General features: G+C 37.7%; 17 non-coding genes across 17 annotated transcripts; all 17 read right to left on the reverse strand.

Annotated features, from left to right (window-relative positions):
* Positions 1 to 760: 760 nt before the first annotated feature.
* trnaa-agc (transfer RNA alanine (anticodon AGC)) lies at positions 761 to 833 on the reverse strand. The gene has a single exon. It is a non-coding gene; the product is annotated as a tRNA-Ala (tRNA).
* An 873-nt stretch (positions 834 to 1,706) lies between these two features.
* Positions 1,707 to 1,779, reverse strand: trnaa-agc (transfer RNA alanine (anticodon AGC)). The gene has a single exon. It is a non-coding gene; the product is annotated as a tRNA-Ala (tRNA).
* A 1,851-nt stretch (positions 1,780 to 3,630) lies between these two features.
* trnaa-agc (transfer RNA alanine (anticodon AGC)) lies at positions 3,631 to 3,703 on the reverse strand. Its single transcript has one exon. It is a non-coding gene; the product is annotated as a tRNA-Ala (tRNA).
* Positions 3,704 to 5,526: 1,823 nt separating this feature from the next.
* trnaa-agc (transfer RNA alanine (anticodon AGC)) lies at positions 5,527 to 5,599 on the reverse strand. The gene has a single exon. It is a non-coding gene; the product is annotated as a tRNA-Ala (tRNA).
* Positions 5,600 to 6,462: 863 nt separating this feature from the next.
* On the reverse strand, positions 6,463 to 6,535 carry trnaa-agc (transfer RNA alanine (anticodon AGC)). Its single transcript has one exon. It is a non-coding gene; the product is annotated as a tRNA-Ala (tRNA).
* Positions 6,536 to 8,371: 1,836 nt separating this feature from the next.
* On the reverse strand, positions 8,372 to 8,444 carry trnaa-agc (transfer RNA alanine (anticodon AGC)). The gene has a single exon. It is a non-coding gene; the product is annotated as a tRNA-Ala (tRNA).
* Positions 8,445 to 9,316: 872 nt separating this feature from the next.
* trnaa-ugc (transfer RNA alanine (anticodon UGC)) lies at positions 9,317 to 9,389 on the reverse strand. Its single transcript has one exon. It is a non-coding gene; the product is annotated as a tRNA-Ala (tRNA).
* Positions 9,390 to 10,264: 875 nt separating this feature from the next.
* trnaa-agc (transfer RNA alanine (anticodon AGC)) lies at positions 10,265 to 10,337 on the reverse strand. Its single transcript has one exon. It is a non-coding gene; the product is annotated as a tRNA-Ala (tRNA).
* Positions 10,338 to 13,134: 2,797 nt separating this feature from the next.
* On the reverse strand, positions 13,135 to 13,207 carry trnaa-agc (transfer RNA alanine (anticodon AGC)). The gene has a single exon. It is a non-coding gene; the product is annotated as a tRNA-Ala (tRNA).
* Positions 13,208 to 14,094: 887 nt separating this feature from the next.
* On the reverse strand, positions 14,095 to 14,167 carry trnaa-agc (transfer RNA alanine (anticodon AGC)). Its single transcript has one exon. It is a non-coding gene; the product is annotated as a tRNA-Ala (tRNA).
* An 877-nt stretch (positions 14,168 to 15,044) lies between these two features.
* trnaa-agc (transfer RNA alanine (anticodon AGC)) lies at positions 15,045 to 15,117 on the reverse strand. Its single transcript has one exon. It is a non-coding gene; the product is annotated as a tRNA-Ala (tRNA).
* A 1,312-nt stretch (positions 15,118 to 16,429) lies between these two features.
* Positions 16,430 to 16,502, reverse strand: trnaa-agc (transfer RNA alanine (anticodon AGC)). The gene has a single exon. It is a non-coding gene; the product is annotated as a tRNA-Ala (tRNA).
* Positions 16,503 to 17,369: 867 nt separating this feature from the next.
* trnaa-agc (transfer RNA alanine (anticodon AGC)) lies at positions 17,370 to 17,442 on the reverse strand. The gene has a single exon. It is a non-coding gene; the product is annotated as a tRNA-Ala (tRNA).
* Positions 17,443 to 18,303: 861 nt separating this feature from the next.
* trnaa-agc (transfer RNA alanine (anticodon AGC)) lies at positions 18,304 to 18,376 on the reverse strand. The gene has a single exon. It is a non-coding gene; the product is annotated as a tRNA-Ala (tRNA).
* A 1,876-nt stretch (positions 18,377 to 20,252) lies between these two features.
* trnaa-ugc (transfer RNA alanine (anticodon UGC)) lies at positions 20,253 to 20,325 on the reverse strand. The gene has a single exon. It is a non-coding gene; the product is annotated as a tRNA-Ala (tRNA).
* Positions 20,326 to 21,212: 887 nt separating this feature from the next.
* Positions 21,213 to 21,285, reverse strand: trnaa-agc (transfer RNA alanine (anticodon AGC)). The gene has a single exon. It is a non-coding gene; the product is annotated as a tRNA-Ala (tRNA).
* Positions 21,286 to 22,164: 879 nt separating this feature from the next.
* trnaa-agc (transfer RNA alanine (anticodon AGC)) lies at positions 22,165 to 22,237 on the reverse strand. The gene has a single exon. It is a non-coding gene; the product is annotated as a tRNA-Ala (tRNA).

Here is a 22,237-nt window from a genome sequence, read left to right on the forward strand (position 1 = left end):
AGTCTCCATCAATGAATACATCAGTACTATTGGTTCAGTACCATCAGAACCAATAATAGCAAATTATTATGCATTATTTCAACGTGGTTGTAAATCTGCCCCACATGCTGTTATAACCTTGAACAAATCAGTTCATAATATATTGTTTAAAGAAGTCCATTTCTTTGCGTAATTTGAAGTTTCTTTCAGACTCATTCACTGCACTTACCCATTAAAAATGATTGGATCATAGCTAGCTAGCTAGCTAGCTAGATAGATAGATAGATAGATAGATAGATAGATAGATAGATATTTTATTGATCCCAGAGGAAATTCAAGCATCCAGAAGCAATTTCTGTAAATATCCACTGGATAGCATAAAGTTAAGGTCTTGTTTTTTGACCTGGACAAATCAGCCTTAAGTTAAAAGCAACTTACTTGTGACTTGCGCAACAATCATCTCTAGTATTCCATGAATACGAATTCATCAAGCTCTTTACTAGAGTACGATGCTAAAACTGGGAAGGACCGTCAAACAACGGTCTCATTTCTTCATGGCCTGGATTCCGCAACATAGAAACATTTCTGTCGATGTAAACCTATTCCACATAATGTTATTACTAGGAAGAAGAAATTTTCTCTGAAGGAGAGCTTTCATATGTATTTTTTGTACATATAACTACACATATTATCTATACCTGTTTATAGATGTTTCTACAGTAGTAATCTAAGTCTGCTGCAATTTAGGGACTGCAACTTACAGTGAAAACAGGTAGCATACTGGAGGATGCGGGCGTCGATCCCGCTACCTCTCGCATGCTAAGCGAGCGCTCTACCATTTGAGCTAATCCCCCATATCAGAAGCCAGAAAGTGCGCCACTCTGAGCACGGGAGGTGAATGACAGCTGCCTGTTTGGTAAAATGTCTTTGCAGAATTAGTTTATCCAGAACAACGTACAAAAGTGCTACGAAGTCTCCATCAATGAATACATCAGTACTATTGGTTCAGTACCATCAGAACCAATAATAGCAAATTATTATGCATTATTTCAACGTGGTTGTAAATCTTCCCCACATGCTGTTATTACCTTGAACAAATCAGTTCATAATATATTGTTTAAAGAAGTCCATTTCTTTGCGTAATTTGAAGTTTCTTTCAGACTCATTCACTGCACTTACCCATTAAAAACGATTGGATCATAGCTAGCTAGCTAGCTAGCTAGCAAGATAGATAGATAGATAGATAGATAGATATTTTATTGATCCCAGAGGAAATTCAAGCATCCAGAAGCAATTTCTGTAAATATCCACTGGATAGCATAAAGTTAAGGTCTTGTTTTTTGACCTGGACAAATCAGCCTTAAGTTAAAAGCAACTTACTTGTGACTTGCGCAACAATCATCTCTAGTATTCCATGAATACGAATTCATCAAGCTCTTTACTAGAATACGATGCTAAAACTGGGAAGGACCGTCAAACAACGGTCTCATTTCTTCATGGCCTGGATTCCGCAACATAGAAACATTTCTGTCGATGTAAACCTATTCCACATAATGTTATTACTAGGAAGAAGAAATCATTTTCATGAAATTTTCTCTGAAGGAGAGCTTTCATATGTATTTTTTGTACATATATTATCTATACCTGTTTATAGATGTTTCTATGATAGTAATCTAAGCCCGTTGCAATTTAGGGACTGCAACTTACAGTGAAAACAGGTAGCATACTGGAGGATGCGGGCGTCGATCCCGCTACCTCTCGCATGCTAAGCGAGCGCTCTACCATTTGAGCTAATCCCCCACATCAGAAGTCAGAAACTGCGCCACTCTGAGCACGGGAGGTGAATGACAGCTGCCTGTTTGGTAAAATGTCTTTGCAGAATTAGTTTATCCAGAACAACGTACAAAAGTGCTACGAAGTCTCCATCAATGAATACATCAGTACTATTGGTTCAGTACCATCAGAACCAATAATAGCAAATTATTATGCATTATTTCAACGTGGTTGTAAATCTGCCCCACATGCTGTTATTACCTGGAACAAATCAGTTCATAATATATTGTTTAAAGAAGTCCATTTCTTTGCGTAATTTGAAGTTTCTTTCAGACTCATTCACTGCACTTACCCATTAAACATGATTGGATCATAGCTAGCTAGCTAGCTAGCTAGCTAGATAGATAGATAGCTAGATAGATAGATAGATAGATATTTTATTGATCCCAGAGGAAATTCAAGCATCCAGAAGCAATTTCTGTAAATATCCACTGGATAGCATAACGTTAAGGTCTTGTTTTTTGACCTGGACAATCAGCCTTAAATTAAAAGCAACTTACTTGTGACTTGCGCAACAATCATCTCTAGTATTCCATGAATACGAATTCATCAAGCTCTTTACTAGAATACGATGCTAAAACTGGGAAGGACCGTCAAACAACGGTCTCATTTCTTCATGGCCTGGATTCCGCAACATAGAAACATTTCTGTCGATGTAAACCTATTCCACATAATGTTATTACTAGGAAGAAGAAATCATTTTCATGAAATTTTCTCAGAAGGAGAGCTTTCATATGTATTTTTTGTACATATAACTACATATATTATCTATACCTGTTTATAGACAGTTTCTAGGGTAGTAATCTAAGTCCATTGCAAATTAGGGACTGCAACTTACAGTGAAAACCGGTAGCATACTGGAGGATGCGGGCATCGATCCCGCTACTTCTCGCATGCAAAGCGAGCGCTCTACCATTTGAGCTAATCCCCCACGTCAAGAAGCAGAAAGTGCGCCACTCTGAGCACGGGAGGTGAATGACAGCTGCCTGTTTGGTAAAATGTCTTTGCAGAATTAGTTTATCCAGAACAACGTACAAAAGTGCTACGAAGTCTCCATCAATGAATACATCAGTACTATTGGTTCAGTACCATCAGAACCAATAATAGCAAATTATTATGCATTATTTCAACGTGGTTGTAAATCTGCCCCACATGCTGTTATTACCTGGAACAAATCAGTTCATAATATATTGTTTAAAGAAGTCCATTTCTTTGCGTAATTTGAAGTTTCTTTCAGACTCATTCACTGCACTTACCCATTAAAAATGATTGGATCATAGCTAGCTAGCTAGATAGATAGATAGATAGATAGATAGATAGATAGATAGATAGATATTTTATTGATCCCAGAGGAAATTCAAGCATCCAGAAGCAATTTCTGTAAATATCCACTGGATAGCATAACGTTAAGGTCTTGTTTTTTGACCTGGACAAATCAGCCTTAAGTTAAAAGCAACTTACTTGTGACTTGCGCAACAATCATCTCTAGTATTCCATGAATACGAATTCATCAAGCTCTTTACTAGAATACGATGCTAAAACTGGGAAGGACCGTCAAACAACGGTCTCATTTCTTCATGGCCTGGATTCCGCAACATAGAAACATTTCTGTCGATGTAAACCTATTCCACATAATGTTATTACTAGGAAGAAGAAATCATTTTCATGAAATTTTCTCTGAAGGAGAGCTTTCATATGTATTTTTTGTACATATAGCTACATATATTATCTATACATGTTTATAGATGTTTCTAGGGTAGTAATCTAAGTCTGTTGCAATTTAGGGACTGCAACTTACAGTGAAAACAGGTAGCATACTGGAGGATGCGGGCGTCGATCCCGCTACCTCTCGCATGCTAAGCGAGCGCTCTACCATTTGAGCTAATCCCCCATATCAGAAGTCGGAAAGTGCGCCACTCTGAGCACGGGAGGTGAATGACAGCTGCCTGTTTGGTAAAATGTCTTTGCAGAATTTGTTTATCCAGAACAACGTACAAAAGTGCTACGAAGTCTCCATCAATGAATACATCAGTACTATTGGTTCAGTACCATCAGAACCAATAATAGCAAATTATTATGCATTACTTCAACGTGGTTGTAAATCTGCCCCACATGCTGTTATTACCTGGAACAAATCAGTTCATAATATATTGTTTAAAGAAGTCCATTTCTTTGCGTAATTTGAAGTTTCTTTCAGACTCATTCACTGCACTTACCCATTAACAATGTTTGGATCATAGCTAGCTAGCTAGCTAGCTAAATAGATAGATAGATAGATATTTTATTGATCCCAGAGGAAATTCAAGCATCCAGAAGCAATTTCTGTAAATATCCACTGGATAGCATAACGTTAAGGTCTTGTTTTTTGACCTGGACAAATCAGCCTTAAGTTAAAAGCAACTTACTTGTGACTTGCGCAACAATCATCTCTAGTATTCCATGAATACGAATTCATCAAGCTCTTTACTAGAATACGATGCTAAAACTGGGAAGGACCGTCAAACAACGGTCTCATTTCTTCATGGCCTGGATTCCGCAACATAGAAACATTTCTGTCGATGTAAACCTATTCCACATAATGTTATTACTAGGAAGAAGAAATCATTTTCATGAAATTTTCTCTGAAGGAGAGCTTTCATATGTATTTTTTGTACATATATTATCTATACCTGTTTATAGATGTTTCTATGGTAGTAATCTAAGCCCGTTGCAATTTAGGGACTGCAACTTACAGTGAAAACAGGTAGCATACTGGAGGATGCAGGCGTCGATCCCGCTACCTCTCGCATGCTAAGCGAGCGCTCTACCATTTGAGCTAATCCCCCACATCAAAAGTCAGAAAGTGCGCCACTCTGAGCACGGGAGGTGAATGACAGCTGCCTGTTTGGTAAAATGTCTTTGCAGAATTAGTTTATCCAGAACAAGGTACAAAAGTGCTACGAAGTCTCCATCAATGAATACATCAGTACTATTGGTTCAGTACCATCAGAACCAATAATAGCAAATTATTATGCATTATTTCAACGTGGTTGTAAATCTGCCCCACATGCTGTTATTACCTGGAACAAATCAGTTCATAATATATTGTTTAAAGAAGTCCATTTCTTTGCGTAATTTGAAGTTTCTTTCAGACTCATTCACTGCACTTACCCATTAAAAATGATTGGATCATAGCTAGCTAGCTAGCTAGCTAGATAGATAGATAGATAGATAGATAGATAGATAGATAGATAGATAGATAGATATTTTATTGATCCCAGAGGAAATTCAAGCATCCAGAAGCAATTTCTGTAAATATCCACTGGATAGCATAAAGTTAAGGTCTTGTTTTTTGACCTGGACAAATCAGCCTTAAGTTAAAAGCAACTTACTTGTGACTTGCGCAACAATCATCTCTAGTATTCCATGAATACGAATTCATCAAGCTCTTTACTAGAGTACGATGCTAAAACTGGGAAGGACCGTCAAACAACGGTCTCATTTCTTCATGGCCTGGATTCCGCAACATAGAAACATTTCTGTCGATGTAAACCTATTCCACATAATGTTATTACTAGGAAGAAGAAATTTTCTCTGAAGGAGAGCTTTCATATGTATTTTTTGTACATATAACTACACATATTATCTATACCTGTTTATAGATGTTTCTACAGTAGTAATCTAAGTCTGCTGCAATTTAGGGACTGCAACTTACAGTGAAAACAGGTAGCATACTGGAGGATGCGGGCGTCGATCCCGCTACCTCTCGCATGCTAAGCGAGCGCTCTACCATTTGAGCTAATCCCCCATATCAGAAGCCAGAAAGTGCGCCACTCTGAGCACGGGAGGTGAATGACAGCTGCCTGTTTGGTAAAATGTCTTTGCAGAATTAGTTTATCCAGAACAACGTACAAAAGTGCTACGAAGTCTCCATCAATGAATACATCAGTACTATTGGTTCAGTACCATCAGAACCAATAATAGCAAATTATTATGCATTATTTCAACGTGGTTGTAAATCTTCCCCACATGCTGTTATTACCTTGAACAAATCAGTTCATAATATATTGTTTAAAGAAGTCCATTTCTTTGCGTAATTTGAAGTTTCTTTCAGACTCATTCACTGCACTTACCCATTAAAAACGATTGGATCATAGCTAGCTAGCTAGCTAGCTAGCAAGATAGATAGATAGATAGATAGATAGATATTTTATTGATCCCAGAGGAAATTCAAGCATCCAGAAGCAATTTCTGTAAATATCCACTGGATAGCATAAAGTTAAGGTCTTGTTTTTTGACCTGGACAAATCAGCCTTAAGTTAAAAGCAACTTACTTGTGACTTGCGCAACAATCATCTCTAGTATTCCATGAATACGAATTCATCAAGCTCTTTACTAGAATACGATGCTAAAACTGGGAAGGACCGTCAAACAACGGTCTCATTTCTTCATGGCCTGGATTCCGCAACATAGAAACATTTCTGTCGATGTAAACCTATTCCACATAATGTTATTACTAGGAAGAAGAAATCATTTTCATGAAATTTTCTCTGAAGGAGAGCTTTCATATGTATTTTTTGTACATATATTATCTATACCTGTTTCTATGATAGTAATCTAAGCCCGTTGCAATTTAGGGACTGCAACTTACAGTGAAAACAGGTAGCATACTGGAGGATGCGGGCGTCGATCCCGCTACCTCTCGCATGCTAAGCGAGCGCTCTACCATTTGAGCTAATCCCCCACATCAGAAGTCAGAAAGTGCGCCACTCTGAGCACGGGAGGTGAATGACAGCTGCCTGTTTGGTAAAATGTCTTTGCAGAATTAGTTTATCCAGAACAACGTACAAAAGTGCTACGAAGTCTCCATCAATGAATACATCAGTACTATTGGTTCAGTACCATCAGAACCAATAATAGCAAATTATTATGCATTATTTCAACGTGGTTGTAAATCTGCCCCACATGCTGTTATTACCTGGAACAAATCAGTTCATAATATATTGTTTAAAGAAGTCCATTTCTTTGCGTAATTTGAAGTTTCTTTCAGACTCATTCACTGCACTTACCCATTAAACATGATTGGATCATAGCTAGCTAGCTAGCTAGATAGCTAGATAGCTAGATAGATAGATAGATAGATAGATATTTTATTGATCCCAGAGGAAATTCAAGCATCCAGAAGCAATTTCTGTAAATATCCACTGGATAGCATAACGTTAAGGTCTTGTTTTTTGACCTGGACAAATCAGCCTTAAATTAAAAGCAACTTACTTGTGACTTGCGCAACAATCATCTCTAGTATTCCATGAATACGAATTCATCAAGCTCTTTACTAGAATACGATGCTAAAACTGGGAAGGACCGTCAAACAACGGTCTCATTTCTTCATGGCCTGGATTCCGCAACATAGAAACATTTCTGTCGATGTAAACCTATTCCACATAATGTTATTACTAGGAAGAAGAAATCATTTTCATGAAATTTTCTCTGAAGGAGAGCTTTCATATGTATTTTTTGTACATATAACTACATATATTATCTATACCTGTTTATAGACAGTTTCTAGGGTAGTAATCTAAGTCCATTGCAATTTAGGGACTGCAACTTACAGTGAAAACCGGTAGCATACTGGAGGATGCGGGCATCGATCCCGCTACTTCTCGCATGCAAAGCGAGCGCTCTACCATTTGAGCTAATCCCCCACGTCAAGAAGCAGAAAGTGCGCCACTCTGAGCACGGGAGGTGAATGACAGCTGCCTGTTTGGTAAAATGTCTTTGCAGAATTAGTTTATCCAGAACAACGTACAAAAGTGCTACGAAGTCTCCATCAATGAATACATCAGTACTATTGGTTCAGTACCATCAGAACCAATAATAGCAAATTATTATGCATTATTTCAACGTGGTTGTAAATCTGCCCCACATGCTGTTATTACCTGGAACAAATCAGTTCATAATATATTGTTTAAAGAAGTCCATTTCTTTGCGTAATTTGAAGTTTCTTTCAGACTCATTCACTGCACTTACCCATTAAAAATGATTGGATCATAGCTAGCTAGCTAGATAGATAGATAGATAGATAGATAGATAGATATTTTATTGATCCCAGAGGAAATTCAAGCATCCAGAAGCAATTTCTGTAAATATCCACTGGATAGCATAACGTTAAGGTCTTGTTTTTTGACCTGGACAAATCAGCCTTAAGTTAAAAGCAACTTACTTGTGACTTGCGCAACAATCATCTCTAGTATTCCATGAATACGAATTCATCAAGCTCTTTACTAGAATACGATGCTAAAACTGGGAAGGACCGTCAAACAACGGTCTCATTTCTTCATGGCCTGGATTCCGCAACATAGAAACATTTCTGTCGATGTAAACCTATTCCACATAATGTTATTACTAGGAAGAAGAAATCATTTTCATGAAATTTTCTCTGAAGGAGAGCTTTCATATGTATTTTTTGTACATATAGCTACATATATTATCTATACCTGTTTATAGATGTTTCTAGGGTAGTAATCTAAGTCTGTTGCAATTTAGGGACTGCAACTTACAGTGAAAACAGGTAGCATACTGGAGGATGCGGGCGTCGATCCCGCTACCTCTCGCATGCTAAGCGAGCGCTCTACCATTTGAGCTAATCCCCCATATCAGAAGTCGGAAAGTGCGCCACTCTGAGCACGGGAGGTGAATGACAGCTGCCTGTTTGGTAAAATGTCTTTGCAGAATTTGTTTATCCAGAACAACGTACAAAAGTGCTACGAAGTCTCCATCAATGAATACATCAGTACTATTGGTTCAGTACCATCAGAACCAATAATAGCAAATTATTATGCATTACTTCAACGTGGTTGTAAATCTGCCCCACATGCTGTTATTACCTGGAACAAATCAGTTCATAATATATTGTTTAAAGAAGTCCATTTCTTTGCGTAATTTGAAGTTTCTTTCAGACTCATTCACTGCACTTACCCATTAACAATGTTTGGATCATAGCTAGCTAGCTAGCTAGCTAAATAGATAGATAGATAGATATTTTATTGATCCCAGAGGAAATTCAAGCATCCAGAAGCAATTTCTGTAAATATCCACTGGATAGCATAACGTTAAGGTCTTGTTTTTTGACCTGGACAAATCAGCCTTAAGTTAAAAGCAACTTACTTGTGACTTGCGCAACAATCATCTCTAGTATTCCATGAATACGAATTCATCAAGCTCTTTACTAGAATACGATGCTAAAACTGGGAAGGACCGTCAAACAACGGTCTCATTTCTTCATGGCCTGGATTCCGCAACATAGAAACATTTCTGTCGATGTAAACCTATTCCACATAATGTTATTACTAGGAAGAAGAAATCATTTTCATGAAATTTTCTCTGAAGGAGAGCTTTCATATGTATTTTTTGTACATATAACTACATATATTATCTATACCTGTTTATAGACAGTTTCTAGGGTAGTAATCTAAGTTCATTGCAATTTAGGGACTGCAACTTACAGAGAAAACAGGTAGCATACTGGAGGATGCGGGCATCGATCCCGCTACCTCTCGCATGCAAAGCGAGCGCTCTACCATTTGAGCTAATCCCCCATATCAGAAGTCGGAAAGTGCGCCACTCTGAGCACGGGAGGTGAATGACAGCTGCCTGTTTGGTAAAATGTCTTTGCAGAATTAGTTTATCCAGAACAACGTACAAAAGTGCTACGAAGTCTCCATCAATGAATACATCAGTACTATTGGTTCAGTACCATCAGAACCAATAATAGCAAATTATTATGCATTATTTCAACGTGGTTGTAAATCTGCCCCACATGCTGTTATTACCTGGAACAAATCAGTTCATAATATATTGTTTAAAGAAGTCCATTTCTTTGCGTAATTTGAAGTTTCTTTCAGACTCATTCACTGCACTTACCCATTAACAATGTTTGGATCATAGCTAGCTAGCTAGCTAGATAGATAGATAGATAGATAGATAGATATTTTATTGATCCCAGAGGAAATTCAAGCATCCAGAAGCAATTTCTGTAAATATCCACTGGATAGCATAACGTTAAGGTCTTGTTTTTTGACCTGGACAAATCAGCCTTAAGTTAAAAGCAACTTACTTGTGACTTGCGCAACAATCATCTCTAGTATTCCATGAATACGAATTCATCAAGCTCTTTACTAGAATACGATGCTAAAACTGGGAAGGACCGTCAAACAACGGTCTCATTTCTTCATGGCCTGGATTCCGCAACATAGAAACATTTCTGTCGATGTAAACCTATTCCACATAATGTTATTACTAGGAAGAAGAAATCATTTTCATGAAATTTTCTCTGAAGGAGAGCTTTCATATGTATTTTTTGTACATATAGCTACATATATTATCTATACCTGTTTATAGATGTTTCTAGGGTAGTAATCTAAGTCTGTTGCAATTTAGGGACTGCAACTTACAGTGAAAACAGGTAGCATACTGGAGGATGCGGGCGTCGATCCCGCTACCTCTCGCATGCTAAGCGAGCGCTCTACCATTTGAGCTAATCCCCCATATCAGAAGTCGGAAAGTGCGCCACTCTGAGCACGGGAGGTGAATGACAGCTGCCTGTTTGGTAAAATGTCTTTGCAGAATTAGTTTATCCAGAACAACGTACAAAAGTGCTACGAAGTCTCCATCAATGAATACATCAGTACTATTGGTTCAGTACCATCAGAACCAATAATAGCAAATTATTATGCATTACTTCAACGTGGTTGTAAATCTGCCCCACATGCTGTTATTACCTGGAACAAATCAGTTCATAATATATTGTTTAAAGAAGTCCATTTCTTTGCGTAATTTGAAGTTTCTTTCAGACTCATTCACTGCACTTACCCATTAACAATGTTTGGATCATAGCTAGCTAGCTAGCTAGCTAAATAGATAGATAGATAGATATTTTATTGATCCCAGAGGAAATTCAAGCATCCAGAAGCAATTTCTGTAAATATCCACTGGATAGCATAACGTTAAGGTCTTGTTTTTTGACCTGGACAAATCAGCCTTAAGTTAAAAGCAACTTACTTGTGACTTGCGCAACAATCATCTCTAGTATTCCATGAATACGAATTCATCAAGCTCTTTACTAGAATACGATGCTAAAACTGGGAAGGACCGTCAAACAACGGTCTCATTTCTTCATGGCCTGGATTCCGCAACATAGAAACATTTCTGTCGATGTAAACCTATTCCACATAATGTTATTACTAGGAAGAAGAAATCATTTTCATGAAATTTTCTCTGAAGGAGAGCTTTCATATGTATTTTTTGTACATATATTATCTATACCTGTTTATAGATGTTTCTATGGTAGTAATCTAAGTCTGTTGCTATTTAGGGACTGCAACTTACAGTGAAAACCGGTAGCATACTGGAGGATGCGGGCATCGATCCCGCTACTTCTCGCATGCAAAGCGAGCGCTCTACCATTTGAGCTAATCCCCCATATCAAAAGCCAGAAAGTGCGCCACTCTGAGCACGGGAGGTGAATGACAGCTGCCTGTTTGGTAAAATGTCTTTGCAGAATTAGTTTATCCAGAACAACGTACAAAAGTGCTACGAAGTCTCCATCAATGAATACATCAGTACTATTGGTTCAGTACCATCAGAACCAATAATAGCAAATTATTATGCATTATTTCAACGTGGTTGTAAATCTGCCCCACATGCTGTTATTACCTGGAACAAATCAGTTCATAATATATTGTTTAAAGAAGTCCATTTCTTTGCGTAATTTGAAGTTTCTTTCAGACTCATTCACTGCACTTACCCATTAAACATGATTGGATCATAGCTAGCTAGCTAGCTAGCTAGCTAGATAGATAGATAGATAGATAGATAGATAGATAGATAGATATTTTATTGATCCCAGAGGAAATTCAAGCATCCAGAAGCAATTTCTGTAAATATCCACTGGATAGCATAACGTTAAGGTCTTGTTTTTTGACCTGGACAAATCAGCCTTAAGTTAAAAGCAACTTACTTGTGACTTGCGCAACAATCATCTCTAGTATTCCATGAATACGAATTCATCAAGCTCTTTACTAGAATACGATGCTAAAACTGGGAAGGACCGTCAAACAACGGTCTCATTTCTTCATGGCCTGGATTCCGCAACATAGAAACATTTCTGTCGATGTAAACCTATTCCACATAATGTTATTACTAGGAAGAAGAAATCATTTTCATGAAATTTTCTCTGAAGGAGAGCTTTCATATGTATTTTTTGTACATATAGCTACATATATTATCTATACCTGTTTATAGATGTTTCTAGGGTAGTAATCTAAGTCTGTTGCAATTTAGGGACTGCAACTTACAGTGAAAACCGGTAGCATACTGGAGGATGCGGGCATCGATCCCGCTACTTCTCGCATGCAAAGCGAGCGCTCTACCATTTGAGCTAATCCCCCACGTCAAGAAGCAGAAAGTGCGCCACTCTGAGCACGGGAGGTGAATGACAGCTGCCTGTTAGGTAAAATGTCTTTGCAGAATTAGTTTATCCAGAACAACGTACAAAAGTGCTACGAAGTCTCCATCAATGAATACATCAGTACTATTGGTTCAGTACCATCAGAACCAATAATAGCAAATTATTATGCATTATTTCAACGTGGTTGTAAATCTGCCCCACATGCTGTTATTACCTGGAACAAATCAGTTCATAATATATTGTTTAAAGAAGTCCATTTCTTTGCGTAATTTGAAGTTTCTTTCAGACTCATTCACTGCACTTACCCATTAAAAATGATTGGATCATAGCTAGCTAGCTAGCTAGATAGATAGATAGATAGATAGATAGATAGATAGATAGATAGATAGATATTTTATTGATCCCAGAGGAAATTCAAGCATCCAGAAGCAATTTCTGTAAATATCCACTGGATAGCATAACGTTAAGGTCTTGTTTTTTGACCTGGACAAATCAGCCTTAAGTTAAAAGCAACTTACTTGTGACTTGCGCAACAATCATCTCTAGTATTCCATGAATACGAATTCATCAAGCTCTTTACTAGAATACGATGCTAAAACTGGGAAGGACCGTCAAACAACGGTCTCATTTCTTCATGGCCTGGATTCCGCAACATAGAAACATTTCTGTCGATGTAAACCTATTCCACATAATGTTATTACTAGGAAGAAGAAATCATTTTCATGAAATTTTCTCTGAAGGAGAGCTTTCATATGTATTTTTTGTACATATAGCTACATATATTATCTATACCTGTTTATAGATGTTTCTAGGGTAGTAATCTAAGTCCGTTGCAATTTAGGGAATGCAACTTACAGTGAAAACAGGTAGCATACTGGAGGATGCGGGCGTCGATCCCGCTACCTCTCGCATGCTAAGCGAGCGCTCTACCATTTGAGCTAATCCCCCACATCAGAAGTCAGAAAGTGCGCCACTCTGAGCACGGGAGGTGAATGACAGCTGCCTGTTTGGTAAAATGTCTTTGCAGAATTAGTTTATCCAGAACAACGTACAAAAGTGCTACGAAGTCTCCATCAATGAATACATCAGTACTATTGGTTCAGTACCATCAGAACCAATAATAGCAAATTATTATGCATTATTTCAACGTGGTTGTAAATCTGCCCCACATGCTGTTATTACCTGGAACAAATCAGTTCATAATATATTGTTTAAAGAAGTCCATTTCTTTGCGTAATTTGAAGTTTCTTTCAGACTCATTCACTGCACTTACCCATTAACAATGTTTGGATCATAGCTAGCTAGCTAGCTAGCTAGATAGATAGATAGATAGATAGATAGATAGATAGATATTTTATTGATCCCAGAGGAAATTCAAGCATCCAGAAGCAATTTCTGTAAATATCCACTGGATAGCATAACGTTAAGGTCTTGTTTTTTGACCTGGACAAATCAGCCTTAAGTTAAAAGCAACTTACTTGTGACTTGCGCAACAATCATCTCTAGTATTCCATGAATACGAATTCATCAAGCTCTTTACTAGAATACGATGCTAAAACTGGGAAGGACCGTCAAACAACGGTCTCATTTCTTCATGGCCTGGATTCCGCAACATAGAAACATTTCTGTCGATGTAAACCTATTCCACATAATGTTATTACTAGGAAGAAGAAATCATTTTCATGAAATTTTCTCTGAAGGAGAGCTTTCATATGTATTTTTTGTACATATAACTACACATATTATTTATACCTGTTTATAGATGTTTCTATGGTAGTAATCTAAGTCCGTTGCAATTTAGGGACTGCAACTTACAGTGAAAACCGGTAGCATACTGGAGGATGCGGGCGTCGATCCCGCTACCTCTCGCATGCTAAGCGAGCGCTCTACCATTTGAGCTAATCCCCCACATCAGAAGTCAGAAAGTGCGCCACTCTGAGCACGGGAGGTGAATGACAGCTGCCTGTTTGGTAAAATGTCTTTGCAGAATTAGTTTATCCAGAACAACGTACAAAAGTGCTACGAAGTCTCCATCAATGAATACATCAGTACTATTGGTTCAGTACCATCAGAACCAATAATAGCAAATTATTATGCATTATTTCAACGTGGTTGTAAATCTGCCCCACATGCTGTTATTACCTGGAACAAATCAGTTCATAATATATTGTTTAAAGAAGTCCATTTCTTTGCGTAATTTGAAGTTTCTTTCAGACTCATTCACTGCACTTACCCATTAAACATGATTGGATCATAGCTAGCTAGCTAGCTAGCTAGATAGATAGATAGATAGATAGATAGATAGATAGATATTTTATTGATCCCAGAGGAAATTCAAGCATCCAGAAGCAATTTCTGTAAATATCCACTGGATAGCATAACGTTAAGGTCTTGTTTTTTGACCTGGACAAATCAGCCTTAAGTTAAAAGCAACTTACTTGTGACTTGCGCAACAATCATCTCTAGTATTCCATGAATACGAATTCATCAAGCTCTTTACTAGAATACGATGCTAAAACTGGGAAGGACCGTCAAACAACGGTCTCATTTCTTCATGGCCTGGATTCCGCAACATAGAAACATTTCTGTCGATGTAAACCTATTCCACATAATGTTATTACTAGGAAGAAGAAATCATTTTCATGAAATTTTCTCTGAAGGAGAGCTTTCATATGTATTTTTTGTACATATATTATCTATACCTGTTTATAGATGTTTCTATGGTAGTAATCTAAGCCCGTTGCAATTTAGGGACTGCAACTTACAGTGAAAACAGGTAGCATACTGGAGGATGCGGGCGTCGATCCCGCTACCTCTCGCATGCTAAGCGAGCGCTCTACCATTTGAGCTAATCCCCCACATCAGAAGTCAGAAAGTGCGCCACTCTGAGCACGGGAGGTGAATGACAGCTGCCTGTTTGGTAAAATGTCTTTGCAGAATTAGTTTATCCAGAACAACGTACAAAAGTGCTACGAAGTCTCCATCAATGAATACATCAGTACTATTGGTTCAGTACCATCAGAACCAATAATAGCAAATTATTATGCATTATTTCAACGTGGTTGTAAATCTGCCCCACATGCTGTTATTACCTGGAACAAATCAGTTCATAATATATTGTTTAAAGAAGTCCATTTCTTTGCGTAATTTGAAGTTTCTTTCAGACTCATTCACTGCACTTACCCATTAAACATGATTGGATCATAGCTAGCTAGCTAGCTAGCTAGCTAGCTAGATAGATAGATAGATAGATAGATAGATAGATAGATAGATATTTTATTGATCCCAGAGGAAATTCAAGCATCCAGAAGCAATTTCTGTAAATATCCACTGGATAGCATAACGTTAAGGTCTTGTTTTTTGACCTGGACAAATCAGCCTTAAGTTAAAAGCAACTTACTTGTGACTTGCGCAACAATCATCTCTAGTATTCCATGAATACGAATTCATCAAGCTCTTTACTAGAATACGATGCTAAAACTGGGAAGGACCGTCAAACAACGGTCTCATTTCTTCATGGCCTGGATTCCGCAACATAGAAACATTTCTGTCGATGTAAACCTATTCCACATAATGTTATTACTAATTTATTTGAAGTTTCTTTCAGACTCATTCACTGCACTTACCCATTAACAATGTTTGGATCATAGCTAGCTAGCTAGCTAGCTAGCTAGCTAGCTAGATAGCTAGATAGATATTTTATTGATCCCAGAGGAAATTCAAGCATCCAGAAGCAATTTCTGTAAATATCCACTGGATAGCATAACGTTAAGGTCTTGTTTTTTGACCTGGACAAATCAGCCTTAAGTTAAAAGCAACTTACTTGTGACTTGCGCAACAATCATCTCTAGTATTCCATGAATACGAATTCATCAAGCTCTTTACTAGAATACGATGCTAAAACTGGGAAGGACCGTCAAACAACGGTCTCATTTCTTCATGGCCTGGATTCCGCAACATAGAAACATTTCTGTCGATGTAAACCTATTCCACATAATGTTATTACTAGGAAGAAGAAATCATTTTCATGAAATTTTCTCTGAAGGAGAGCTTTCATATGTATTTTTTGTACATATATTATCTATACCTGTTTATAGATGTTTCTATGGTAGTAATCTAAGCCCGTTGCAATTTAGGGACTGCAACTTACAGTGAAAACAGGTAGCATACTGGAGGATGCGGGCATCGATCCCGCTACCTCTCGCATGCTAAGCGAGCGCTCTACCATTTGAGCTAATCCCCCACATCAGAAGTCAGAAAGTGCGCCACTCTGAGCACGGGAGGTGAATGACAGCTGCCTGTTTGGTAAAATGTCTTTGCAGAATTAGTTTATCCAGAACAACGTACAAAAGTGCTACGAAGTCTCCATCAATGAATACATCAGTACTATTGGTTCAGTACCATCAGAACCAATAATAGCAAATTATTATGCATTATTTCAACGTGGTTGTAAATCTGCCCCACATGCTGTTATTACCTGGAACAAATCAGTTCATAATATATTGTTTAAAGAAGTCCATTTCTTTGCGTAATTTGAAGTTTCTTTCAGACTCATTCACTGCACTTACCCATTAAAAATGATTGGATCATAGCTAGCTAGCTAGATAGATAGATAGATAGATAGATATTTTATTGATCCCAGAGGAAATTCAAGCATCCAGAAGCAATTTCTGTAAATATCCACTGGATAGCATAACGTTAAGGTCTTGTTTTTTGACCTGGACAAATCAGCCTTAAGTTAAAAGCAACTTACTTGTGACTTGCGCAACAATCATCTCTAGTATTCCATGAATACGAATTCATCAAGCTCTTTACTAGAATACGATGCTAAAACTGGGAAGGACCGTCAAACAACGGTCTCATTTCTTCATGGCCTGGATTCCGCAACATAGAAACATTTCTGTCGATGTAAACCTATTCCACATAATGTTATTACTAGGAAGAAGAAATCATTTTCATGAAATTTTCTCTGAAGGAGAGCTTTCATATGTATTTTTTGTACATATAGCTACATATATTATCTATACCTGTTTATAGATGTTTCTAGGGTAGTAATCTAAGTCTGTTGCAATTTAGGGACTGCAACTTACAGTGAAAACAGGTAGCATACTGGAGGATGCGGGCGTCGATCCCGCTACCTCTCGCATGCTAAGCGAGCGCTCTACCATTTGAGCTAATCCCCCATATCAGAAGTCGGAAAGTGCGCCACTCTGAGCACGGGAGGTGAATGACAGCTGCCTGTTTGGTAAAATGTCTTTGCAGAATTAGTTTATCCAGAACAACGTACAAAAGTGCTACGAAGTCTCCATCAATGAATACATCAGTACTATTGGTTCAGTACCATCAGAACCAATAATAGCAAATTATTATGCATTACTTCAACGTGGTTGTAAATCTGCCCCACATGCTGTTATTACCTGGAACAAATCAGTTCATAATATATTGTTTAAAGAAGTCCATTTCTTTGCGTAATTTGAAGTTTCTTTCAGACTCATTCACTGCACTTACCCATTAACAATGTTTGGATCATAGCTAGCTAGCTAATTAGCTAGATAGATAGATAGATAGATATTTTATTGATCCCAGAGGAAATTCAAGCATCCAGAAGCAATTTCTGTAAATATCCACTGGATAGCATAACGTTAAGGTCTTGTTTTTTGACCTGGACAAATCAGCCTTAAGTTAAAAGCAACTTACTTGTGACTTGCGCAACAATCATCTCTAGTATTCCATGAATACGAATTCATCAAGCTCTTTACTAGAATACGATGCTAAAACTGGGAAGGACCGTCAAACAACGGTCTCATTTCTTCATGGCCTGGATTCCGCAACATAGAAACATTTCTGTCGATGTAAACCTATTCCACATAATGTTATTACTAGGAAGAAGAAATCATTTTCATGAAATTTTCTCTGAAGGAGAGCTTTCATATGTATTTTTTGTACATATATTATCTATACCTGTTTATAGATGTTTCTAGGGTAGTAATCTAAGTCTGTTGCAATTTAGGGACTGCAACTTACAGTGAAAACAGGTAGCATACTGGAGGATGCGGGCATCGATCCCGCTACCTCTCGCATGCTAAGCGAGCGCTCTACCATTTGAGCTAATCCCCCACATCAGAAGTCAGAAAGTGCGCCACTCTGAGCACGGGAGGTGAATGACAGCTGCCTGTTTGGTAAAATGTCTTTGCAGAATTAGTTTATCCAGAACAACGTACAAAAGTGCTACGAAGTCTCCATCAATGAATACATCAGTACTATTGGTTCAGTACCATCAGAACCAATAATAGCAAATTATTATGCATTATTTCAACGTGGTTGTAAATCTGCCCCACATGCTGTTATTACCTGGAACAAATCAGTTCATAATATATTGTTTAAAGAAGTCCATTTCTTTGCGTAATTTGAAGTTTCTTTCAGACTCATTCACTGCACTTACCCATTAAACATGATTGGATCATAGCTAGCTAGCTAGCTAGCTAGCTAGCTAGATAGATAGATAGATAGATAGATAGATAGATAGATAGATAGATAGATAGATAGATAGATAGATAGATATTTTATTGATCCCAGAGGAAATTCAAGCATCCAGAAGCAATTTCTGTAAATATCCACTGGATAGCATAACGTTAAGGTCTTGTTTTTTGACCTGGACAAATCAGCCTTAAGTTAAAAGCAACTTACTTGTGACTTGCGCAACAATCATCTCTAGTATTCCATGAATACGAATTCATCAAGCTCTTTACTAGAATACGATGCTAAAACTGGGAAGGACCGTCAAACAACGGTCTCATTTCTTCATGGCCTGGATTCCGCAACATAGAAACATTTCTGTCGATGTAAACCTATTCCACATAATGTTATTACTAGGAAGAAGAAATCATTTTCATGAAATTTTCTCTGAAGGAGAGCTTTCATATGTATTTTTTGTACATATAACTACATATATTATCTATACCTGTTTATAGATGTTTCTATGGTAGTAATCTAAGTCCATTGCAATTTAGGGACTGCAACTTACAGTGAAAACCGGTAGCATACTGGAGGATGCGGGCATCGATCCCGCTACTTCTCGCATGCAAAGCGAGCGCTCTACCATTTGAGCTAATCCCCCACGTCAAGAAGCAGAAAGTGCGCCACTCTGAGCACGGGAGGTGAATGACAGCTGCCTGTTTGGTAAAATGTCTTTGCAGAATTAGTTTATCCAGAACAACGTACAAAAGTGCTACGAAGTCTCCATCAATGAATACATCAGTACTATTGGTTCAGTACCATCAGAACCAATAATAGCAAATTATTATGCATTATTTCAACGTGGTTGTAAATCTGCCCCACATGCTGTTATTACCTGGAACAAATCAGTTCATAATATATTGTTTAAAGAAGTCCATTTCTTTGCGTAATTTGAAGTTTCTTTCAGACTCATTCACTGCACTTACCCATTAACAATGATTGGATCATAGCTAGCTAGCTAGCTAACTAGCTAGATAGATAGATAGATAGATATTTTATTGATCCCAGAGGAAATTCAAGCATCCAGAAGCAATTTCTGTAAATATCCACTGGATAGCATAACGTTAAGGTCTTGTTTTTTGACCTGGACAAATCAGCCTTAAGTTAAAAGCAACTTACTTGTGACTTGCGCAACAATCATCTCTAGTATTCCATGAATACGAATTCATCAAGCTCTTTACTAGAATACGATGCTAAAACTGGGAAGGACCGTCAAACAACGGTCTCATTTCTTCATGGCCTGGATTCCGCAACATAGAAACATTTCTGTCGATGTAAACCTATTCCACATAATGTTATTACTAGGAAGAAGAAATCATTTTCATGAAATTTTCTCTGAAGGAGAGCTTTCATATGTATTTTTTGTACATATAACTACATATATTATCTATACCTGTTTATAGACAGTTTCTAGGGTAGTAATCTAAGTCCATTGCAATTTAGGGACTGCAACTTACAGTGAAAACCGGTAGCATACTGGAGGATGCGGGCATCGATCCCGCTACCTCTCGCATGCAAAGCGAGCGCTCTACCATTTGAGCTAATCCCCCACGTCAAGAAGCAGAAAGTGCGCCACTCTGAGCACGGGAGGTGAATGACAGCTGCCTGTTTGGTAAAATGTCTTTGCAGAATTAGTTTATCCAGAACAACGTACAAAAGTGCTACGAAGTCTCCATCAATGAATACATCAGTACTATTGGTTCAGTACCATCAGAACCAATAATAGCAAATTATTATGCATTATTTCAACGTGGTTGTAAATCTGCCCCACATGCTGTTATTACCTGGAACAAATCAGTTCATAATATATTGTTTAAAGAAGTCCATTTCTTTGCGTAATTTGAAGTTTCTTTCAGACTCATTCACTGCACTTACCCATTAAAAATGATTGGATCATAGCTAGCTAGCTAGCTAGCTAGATAGATAGATAGATAGATAGATAGATAGATAGATATTTTATTGATCCCAGAGGAAATTCAAGCATCCAGAAGCAATTTCTGTAAATATCCACTGGATAGCATAAAGTTAAGGTCTTGTTTTTTGACCTGGACAAATCAGCCTTAAGTTAAAAGCAACTTACTTGTGACTTGCGCAACAATCATCTCTAGTATTCCATGAATACGAATTCATCAAGCTCTTTACTAGAGTACGATGCTAAAACTGGGAAGGACCGTCAAACAACGGTCTCATTTCTTCATGGCCTGGATTCCGCAACATAGAAACATTTCTGTCGATGTAAACCTATTCCACATAATGTTATTACTAGGAAGAAGAAATCATTTTCATGAAATTTTCTCTGAAGGAGAGCTTTCATATGTATTTTTTGTACATATAACTACACATATTATCTATACCTGTTTATAGATGTTTCTATGGTAGTAATCTAAGTCTGTTGCAATTTAGGGACTGCAACTTACAGTGAAAACAGGTAGCATACTGGAGGATGCGGGCGTCGATCCCGCTACCTCTCGCATGCTAAGCGAGCGCTCTACCATTTGAGCTAATCCCCCATATCAGAAGTCGGAAAGTGCGCCACTCTGAGCACGGGAGGTGAATGACAGCTGCCTGTTTGGTAAAATGTCTTTGCAGAATTAGTTTATCCAGAACAACGTACAAAAGTGCTACGAAGTCTCCATCAATGAATACATCAGTACTATTGGTTCAGTACCATCAGAACCAATAATAGCAAATTATTATGCATTATTTCAACGTGGTTGTAAATCTGCCCCACATGCTGTTATTACCTGGAACAAATCAGTTCATAATATATTGTTTAAAGAAGTCCATTTCTTTGCGTAATTTGAAGTTTCTTTCAGACTCATTCACTGCACTTACCCATTAAAAACGATTGGATCATAGCTAGCTAGCTAGCTAGCTAGATAGATAGATAGATAGATAGATAGATATTTTATTGATCCCAGAGGAAATTCAAGCATCCAGAAGCAATTTCTGTAAATATCCACTGGATAGCATAAAGTTAAGGTCTTGTTTTTTGACCTGGACAAATCAGCCTTAAGTTAAAAGCAACTTACTTGTGACTTGCGCAACAATCATCTCTAGTATTCCATGAATACGAATTCATCAAGCTCTTTACTAGAATACGATGCTAAAACTGGGAAGGACCGTCAAACAACGGTCTCATTTCTTCATGGCCTGGATTCCGCAACATAGAAACATTTCTGTCGATGTAAACCTATTCCACATAATGTTATTACTAGGAAGAAGAAATCATTTTCATGAAATTTTCTCTGAAGGAGAGCTTTCATATGTATTTTTTGTACATATAGCTACATATATTATCTATACCTGTTTATAGATGTTTCTAGGGTAGTAATCTAAGTCTGTTGCAATTTAGGGACTGCAACTTACAGTGAAAACAGGTAGCATACTGGAGGATGCGGGCGTCGATCCCGCTACCTCTCGCATGCTAAGCGAGCGCTCTACCATTTGAGCTAATCCCCC

This window comes from Hemibagrus wyckioides, linkage group LG14 (genome assembly GCF_019097595.1).
Source record: "Hemibagrus wyckioides isolate EC202008001 linkage group LG14, SWU_Hwy_1.0, whole genome shotgun sequence".
Taxonomy (NCBI): domain Eukaryota; kingdom Metazoa; phylum Chordata; class Actinopteri; order Siluriformes; family Bagridae; genus Hemibagrus; species Hemibagrus wyckioides.